Source organism: Crocodylus porosus, unplaced genomic scaffold (genome assembly GCF_001723895.1).
Source record: "Crocodylus porosus isolate Cpor-Errol unplaced genomic scaffold, CroPor_comp1, whole genome shotgun sequence".
NCBI lineage: Eukaryota > Metazoa > Chordata > Crocodylia > Crocodylidae > Crocodylus > Crocodylus porosus.
The window spans coordinates 8,913,781-8,922,387 of NW_017728918.1; positions in this window are offsets into that span (position 1 = coordinate 8,913,781).

Consider the following 8,607-nt stretch of genomic DNA (forward strand, 5'->3'; position numbering starts at 1 on the left):
ATCTGCCCAGGGTGTTTTTGATGGTACGCGGGATTTGTCCCCACGCCCGCATTTCTGAGGAGAAATCCCTGGCTGGGGCGCTGCAGGGGGCTGATCCCGGGCTGGATGCGGCCCCCTGAGCTCCCCTCCACCTCACTAACCACGGGCCCCAGGCCCGAGGCCGGGGTAGGCCCGCATCTGAGGGCTGGGCCCGGGCCCGGGCCCGAGGCAGAGTCCGCCCCTCCCCCACCCCCTCACCGCGGCCAACGGCCCCAGCGACCGCACGCGCCCGGCCGTATCTCCCGCCGCACCGCCCATTGGCCAATCAGCAGGCGGCGAGCGGCTGCGCCGCCCAATGGGGAACGGGCGCGTCTCCGACTCTGCGCACGCGCCGACGCGGGAGGCTGAAGAGACCACGATTCCCAGCAGCCCTCGCGCGGGGAGCTGTGGGCTGCGCTGCATGCTGGGAGTTGCAGTCCGCCCAGGCCCTGCTGACTTAGTACAATGGCTGCGCCTGCTCCTGGCAGTCAGAGAGCGGGAGGGCGGGAGGGAGGGGGTGTGTGTGTGCGCGCGTGTGTGTGTGCGTGTGCGCGTGTTGGGCGAGCAGGTCTTCGTGCAGGGGAGCCGGCTGCACGTGGCCCTCTCGCTCCCTAGTTTCTGCCTGTGCCCATGCACTCACACCACCCTGCTGCCCCCTGGCACTGGTCCCCTGCTTCTCTGTGGGAAAACCAGCAAAGGCCCAGCTCCCACCTGCCTGGCCCCAGCACAGGCTCAGGCAAAGCCCCCCACTGCTGAAGGCACCTGGCCCGCATCGGACCAGAGCCAAGTTGTTTCAGCCTGCGGCTTGCTAAAGGTAGCCGGCCGCTGATCGAATACATTATAAAGCACTGGAGTAATGCTACAGGGATCCGGGTCCAGCTTTGGTTCAAGGCTTTAGATTCGTTTCGTATGTGCCCCTGAGCAAATGACATCGCCTCTCCTGTGCCTCAGTCCCCAGCTTGTAAAATGGGAACATGACCCCATGGGAGCGCAGGAAGGATAAAATCCCGAGAAGATTTTGGGGCATTCGGCTCTTCTGCTATGAAGTGTGCAGACTAGGATTGGGCTGCGCGCAGGAATAGAGATGCGCAGGGAGGAGTAATCCAAAAACGAGTTTTATGAACGGACTTCACTGTGCTCAGCAGCGAGGAAGGAACCGAGATCAGTGATGCCGGCACTTCCTCTAATCACTTTGGGGGTAGAGTACCTCATTATGGATCCCCCTTCCTCCCCTGTAAAGATAGGAGCTTGGAGATGTGCGTAGTAGTATTACTATTTCATAGCAGCGTGCAGATGTGTCACGGTCCCTCTGCTCCGTGGGTCTGAATCTTTTCCTCTGTCTGGACTGGATTTGTCGTATTTGTGAGTATTGCCAGGGTGTCACCCGGTGACGGTGCTTGGGCTGACTGTGATTGTGTGGTCTCTGCTCTTTGCTTGGCTGGCTTCTGGGAATCACAGCCAGCATCCCTGTTGCTTGCCATTTCCCAGTCACGAGTTACATGCTCATCATCAGGGATGCTGGCACTAATAAGAGTGGTCCTCGGGTGCCTGCGATTTCTCCTAAACAACTGCTCCTGCTTTCCTCTATTACAAATGGCCTGGCTTGTTCTTTTGGTTCAGCTCCTGTGCCGGTGAGCCCCGGCACTTCTCATTATACCAGTTTCTTAGGAAAGGTTTCAGGTTTCTGTGATTTTTTTTCCTGCCATCTCCTTTAGTGCATCCAGATCTGTTGTATTTGGTGTGATTTGCATGAGAATGACCTCTTTCACAAGTAGCACTGATTTGGCACTCCTGTGTGGGCGAAGCCCCTAATTCCACTGCTACGTTTCAGCAGATTAATACCCTGAGACAAGGGTCCTAACCGTCTTGTTGCCTTGGTTAGAATCGACTTGAGTATTCCTACATATTTCAGCTCATCCTTTGCTGTGTGGATAACATGGACTGTCAGCTGCGTCAGTGAAACACCAATCCCTTGTGACTTCAAAATTCTTGAGATGTCAATTGTCCATTATCGAAAATTAGCTCATCACAAGAATACCATGTCTGGGAAGTATTGCCTTGGTGTGATTCATACAGTGATGGCTAACATGTTGCTTAGTTCATTTATTCAAAAAAATTGTAATAATTGGCTATCAGGAGGTAATGACTTTCCTCTGTGCTCATATAAATCAGCTGCCAGCAGTTGCCAAGCACTGCAAATTATTGTGGGTTTTTTGCAGAACCATCTCTGGTATTTCACACAGACAGTGGTCTGTCCTGCATGGCGGCGTGTCCCAGCACCGAGAGGTCCAGGAATGCGCTCGCGTGCCCTCAGGCACTCTCCAAATCCAGCAGTTCACTGGGGAGGATGCTCGGGGACACGTCTGTGAACACATCAGCAGGACTCGCTACTGCTGAGGTGTTCACACTTCCAGTGCCAATACAGGTTTTGCTGGAGTATCTGCTGTGTAGAAACCAAGTTTTTGACATTTCTTCTCGTCACGGTTCTCAATATTGCATTTCCTCCCGTGCAGAGTCAGTGGTCTCACTGGTGGCATTTCACTAAACAATCCCTGTATTCCTTATTATGGATTCAGCTCACTTGTACCCGGGTATCTATTTTGAATCCCAGAGGGTTTTCTTCTGGACCTATTAAGACTGTTACATATGTCTCATTAGTAAAGTGACAGAAGTGACGGTGACAAAAAAAATGTGAATTTTGATAAATTCTGTGAAATCTTGCAGAAGGCTACAGGACTGTGTCTAATACGGTGGATTCTTTCTTTCCTGTTAAAAAAAAAATCCACGTACTATCCCATACTGCCCTCAGGTCAGACCAGCAGGTCTCTCAAGGCGGTTATGACGTTGCTGTTGCAAGCATGCAGCGACTAATGGGACTTATCAGGCCCGTGCAGCAATGCAGCTCAGCCAATGGGATTTGTCACTGAGCACAGAAGTGCTGCTGAAATGAAAACGAGGCCTGGGAAGCGCAAGGGAAGTGGACAATAATTGCCGTGCAGAGAGGTGACGAGTTTCCAGTGGGGGTTCTTCACAGGAGGGCTGGCTTCATGCTTTGTACAGCACGTGATGTTCCTGCGAAGCTTGAGCGACACAAAGCTTGGTTTCCTTGTCCTTCCAGGCAAGGGGAAATGGTCTGAAGGCCACCTCTCCACCCGTAATCACCCGGAGAGGTGGAAAAGCTGCTTTGAAGTTGTCTATTTCCACGCCAGCTCCTTGAGGATTGCATGGGAGGCTTTGAAGCCGATACAAACACAGGTGTAGTTCGGCTGAGGGTGATGCCTCCTTGGTGTGTGGGGGGGGATGTGAATCATCAGGAATACACCATATTGTTTCACAGTAGAAACATTTGCTCCACAAATAATGTCAGCTCTTGCTGTGGCCATTGATATTTCAATCTGCCTGCTTTCTATCTAAGTCTTCCTGCCCCCCCAACCCCGCCCTGCCAGTGCCCTAGGAATGCATCTGCAAATTCAGATGAGAGAAACAACTTTTCCCTAAATTTCTCATGCCCAAGGGCAGCTGGGATTAGTGTCCCAGGTCTCCCCCTTCTCTCAGGTCCTTCACCTCCCAGTTGGCAGCCTCCCATATACAAAATGCCTCAATTGCATTGTCTTGTGATTCTTACATCTTGGGCTTGTTAGAAGGGACCATTTTGCATTTTTCAGATCACTCCTGGCTGGAATTAACTTTGTGACAAAGCCACTGCTGAGTACCATGCAGTTTTGAGAGCCAGCTGCTCATTGTCAGACAGCCTAACCTGCCACCGAAAAAAGCCAGCAGGAGCTTTCTCTTGTGCTGCCCTGTAGCAGGCTGTCACGGTTCCAGCACAAAGTACTGTACCTAAAACGCCGGTGAGGTAAATATGGAGATGTCTTTCCATAATGAAGCCAGATGTTTGCTTTGAAAGATGAGCAAACGTTTCACTTTTGAATGATGGCTTTAGGCTAAAGGCAAAGGAACAGGGAGAATAATGGGATGGCAGAACAAGTGGAGATGTCAACTACATTGCAGGGGAAGGAGAGATGAATTGAACTGAGGCCGGGGAAGAAATAAAAATAGTAACTAAGATTAAAGCTACCCCAAAGTCACAAAGTGTGCTCTACAAATAATAAGCTTGGTGGGCTCATAGCAAGCTTAGTACTATGGTTGCCCAACATTTCTCATTACAAGACCTGGTTTTCAGTTGTTTTGTAGGGGGAACAGATCTGATGACAGCTGGAGAACTAGAACCTGTTGTAGAAAGACTGAGATAAGGAGCCAGGAAAGGAGCCAAAGAGCTTTGATGAATGATTGAGAGAGAGTGAAAATGAAGGAGACTGGGTCTGGAAGCTAGTAGGGGGAAGTAGGGAGAGGTAGATAAACTGGGAAATATTTCATAGATGTTAGGGTCAGAAGGGACCTCAGTAGGTCATCGAGTCCAATGTTGGGAGGGAAGAAATGTATGTGGCTAGTCAAGGAGACTGTTGTAGGAAAGGAAGCTTGAGGAGTGAAGCCTGGGAATAAATAGGCAAGGAGAATTGAACTGGGATAAAACTGGGAAAGAAACAGGACTGAAACAAGTGTCTATTGACTATGCCAGCGCAGATAACACCAGACATTGTGGGAGAACAGTGGAAAGAGTCTGTGTCGTCTAGACCAGGGGTGGGCAATTATTTCGGCTCGTGGGCCAGTTAACGAGCTTTGGTGTGAGAGAAAAGTTGTTTCTCTCATCTGAATTTGCAGATGCATTGACACATAAAATCCTTCAGAATATATCATTTTAACAAATGACAGATAAAAAATCGAATTATATATTAAAAATCAAACATCTACTATAACATATTTTAATTTTATTGAAAAAAATATTTTTGTCCTGGTGTATGTGTTTTTGAGTAATGTGATTGCATAATAGCTCAAAATAAAGTCTTACGCTTGTGTATTGTGTGGGGGGGAACTGGGGGGTATGTGGAGGGTGTGGGGTGTTTGGAGGGTGTGGGGTGTATGGAGGGGTGGGCGTTTGGGATGTGTGGAGGGGGTGTGGGGTGTGTGGAGGGGATTGGGGGGGTGCATGTGGGGGGGTACATGTATATGGGGAGCTGCCCATGCACTAGGTCCCAGGTGCTGGCTGGGGTTGGGGGAAAGGAAGGACAGGGGGCATGGGGCTCATGCAGCAGAGCTTGCCCAGATGCAGTCTCCCCACCCCATCAGGCCCATGGCTGCCCCCATGGTGGTCCACGTGGGGCTGAGCCCCACCCACTGCACCTCTCAACCGCCCCGTGCCTGCCAACAGCATCACCAGTCTGCACAGCTTCCGAGTGGGGCTGCCTTGCATCCGCTCGGCCGATCACAGGTGACTGCTCATTGCACCGGGAGGGTGGAGTGGGTGGAAGGCGGTGGGGAGCTGAAGCTGGAGCCCTGCGTGCTGGGGCACGAGCTGCTTGACTGCAGCTTTCCTGTGCTACCTGCTGCCAGGAGCGGCGCAGCAGAGGCAGGAGAAGCTGCTGGGGCAACTGGGGAGCAGTACCCAGGCAGCTGCAGCAGTGGCGGGAGCAGCCCCTCGGGGAAGATGGGTATGCTGGCCGAGGCTGGGGTCAGGGCCGGGGCAGGGGACTGCAGTCACTGGGCATGGGGCGAATGCAGGCTGGAGTGCAGGAGTCTGCCTCTGGCGGAAGCAGGCAAGGCTTGGCCCCATGTGGAGCACCGTGGAGGTAGCTGCAGGCCAGAGACAATCAAATGGGGAAATGAATTCAGCCCATGGGCCATATTTTGCCCAAACCTGCTCTAGACATGTCCCCCGCCCCCAGCCATGTGTGAATCTCACTACTAATGCTCCTCTGTCAGCACTTGTCAAACATTTGAACAGTTGCAAAGTATGGTTAGAATCGAACGCAAGCTCTCTGGGTCTTAGTCCAGTGCCTTACCCCCATGATAATCTTTCCATCACTTGCTGCCTACACAAATAACCTTCAAGCTTGAGCAACGGATATGGGCTTACAATGCAATCTAATTTTAAACTCAATAAAACACTAGAAAATATGCTGCAGAGAGCAATCCTGCACTGGTGCTGGGTGACAAACTAGATCATTTAAGCGGTCTTTCGTTTCTCAGGGCTGGACTAGAGTCTGGGGTCTGGTTTTCTCCCCCTATGACTTGTTTTTTCTGCTCATTTATCAGTGTAGTGTTTTCCTCTTCAGCTTATCCTCAGTTCTTAGTTCTGTCTGCCCAGCAGCTAAGAGAAGAAACATGTCAAAAGAAGAAGGGAAAGGAAAAATAACACCCCTTTTTCTTTTGTCGCAGTCTGTCCCTCTGAGAGGTACCCCTGGAGTTTGGCTGGTTTACTGCATGTGTCGTGCTCTTACTGCAGCTTGCTTTGCTGCATCCACATTTTACTGACTACTTGATAAAACACAGGACCTTTTTCTTTTCCTGCAAGGTTTTTTAAACCCTAATGATAAAACCTGGCCATAAATTAGTTGCTGCCTCAGCATGTGGGCTGCAGAGTGAATGGACTTGGTTCAATACAGTGGAAAGAGGAATGGGAGAGATGTTCAGAGGATAAGCTTATTGCATGATGCTCCCTTGGGAGACGTGGGCGTATTGATTAACTGAAGAGCAGATAAGTGATGTCCAGTGTCTGGGGAAGTTAAAAGTGAATGAGCTGCAGAGAGAAGAGAGGGGGAAGCTTCTGTCCTGACGAGAAACCCTCAGTAATTCAGACCTTGCCTTTGAGATCATCTAGACAGGTATAACCCCTATGTTATAGGAGCTCTTGGTTTAAAAGGGTGACTCCCCTGGCTGGCAGCTCTAAAACACTTAGCTTTGTGCGTGGGACAGCCGCAAGGGAGGGGGGACGGACAGTCTTCAAGATCATTTCTTCCAGGAGTTGGGCGTTGCAATGAATGTCGGTAACGGCGGGAGGTGTCTGCCCTCGTATGTGACGCCCCCTCCTGCTCTGCTGTGGCAGGGACACACATGGAATATAGGATGGTATGAGAATAACCTGCCTAACTTTCTCTGGGCACCTCTGCCCAAGTGGCATCCCAGAGTGGCCTCTCTAGGGTCCTTGGAGCCCTCCAAACATGGCAATCTGGATGTTTCGTGTAAGAGCTTATAGTCGCATCATAGTTTTCACCAGCTTCTGATGCTTCAGCTTACACCCACCAGCACTAGCGCCCTCTCATGCTCTTCCTTCTGTGTATAGTGGCATCCTTTCCCAGTGCAGAAACCCTTCGCTATGCTTTGGGACTCCAGAGGGGCTTCATTTAAACCAAAAAGGAGCCAGCTGGCAGGGATGATGGCTGACAGAGACAGAAAGCTGCACGGACACTGGTGCAGTTAAGTAGGAGGGCAGGGTAACACTTGTATTCTGCTAGGAAGTACCCTGGGCTATTCAGAGCAAAAGGAGTCCTGAGCTCACCTGAATCTCTATTTCACAACACAGCCCGTGCCCCTCCACCACCCCCTGGGTACTGCAGTCATGCGGGGCAGTCTGCACACACACCTGCTGGTGCTGCTGGAGGAACCCATCCCACCCAGCTTCACTCACCTGGAAGCAGCAAACCTTGAAATGCAGCAAAGCTGCTCTGGATGGGGGGCTCTCAGCTCTGCTGGTGACAGACAGTGCCCATTTGGCATCTCCCACTTGGGCACATGCAAGCATGAGCAAGGGGGAGGATGGCATTGAGAGAGCTGGTGCCTCTGGCACGTAGGCATGCTATCAGAGAGATGAGCACTACACCCTGCTGCTCTTTGGAGGTCTCCCAGCCAAGGGCTCACTTACCCTGCTTAGCACGCTAGCACTAAACAGTTCACAGCCCTCGGCAGTAGAGTCGGCTTTGGGAGGTTCACTGTTAATTTAAGACGCGCTCCAGCCGTGTTGGTGATATCTTTTTGAATGTACTGCCACCATTCTTCCACCCATGGGGTTCATGGGCTCATTTCCTTATTTCTTATTCTTTGGGTGTTGCAGAGAGGAAGGGCTGAGACAAGAGAGTGAGTGAGAGAGAAAAACTTTAGCTAAAACACCTGCAGGACTTAACAGAACAGAAAATTATCCTAACTATCCAATTCTGCCAGAAAACTGAGCAATTTGCTGACACGTTAATTTTATTAAGGCTACGGCATTTGTTTCCTCTTTAATTCAGCTCTTTCTCAGTCTCCTCTTCTAGCCTGCCTGGTTGTCTTGAGCAGGCCTTACGTTTCCCTCGACCATCATTTTGAATAACACAGATGGGCTTATTCTCACCCAGAAGTTTTCATCATGTGTTGGGACCAAACCAGAACTGGACTCCTTCCTTGCTAATTCCTCTGTAAAGATGCCCCAGGGGCATGTGCTTACATCAATGCAGAATATTAACTTCAGAATAAACAACCAACCAGTTCAAATGTGCAGTCAGCTCAGACCAGTGCCCAAGTGCACCCCCAGACCAACCTGCTGTCCTGGCATGAAAGAACAGGGCCTAAGAAATGGGAGGAAAGTGGTTCTGAAATGCAAAAAAACCAAAGCTGGGCAGCAGGAAATGGTTAAGGATCAGCCCGATGACTTCACGGGGCGCGCATTGCTCCTTCAAGGCAGCTGGAGAAGAGTGCCAGAAGTCAGCTCCCTCCCAT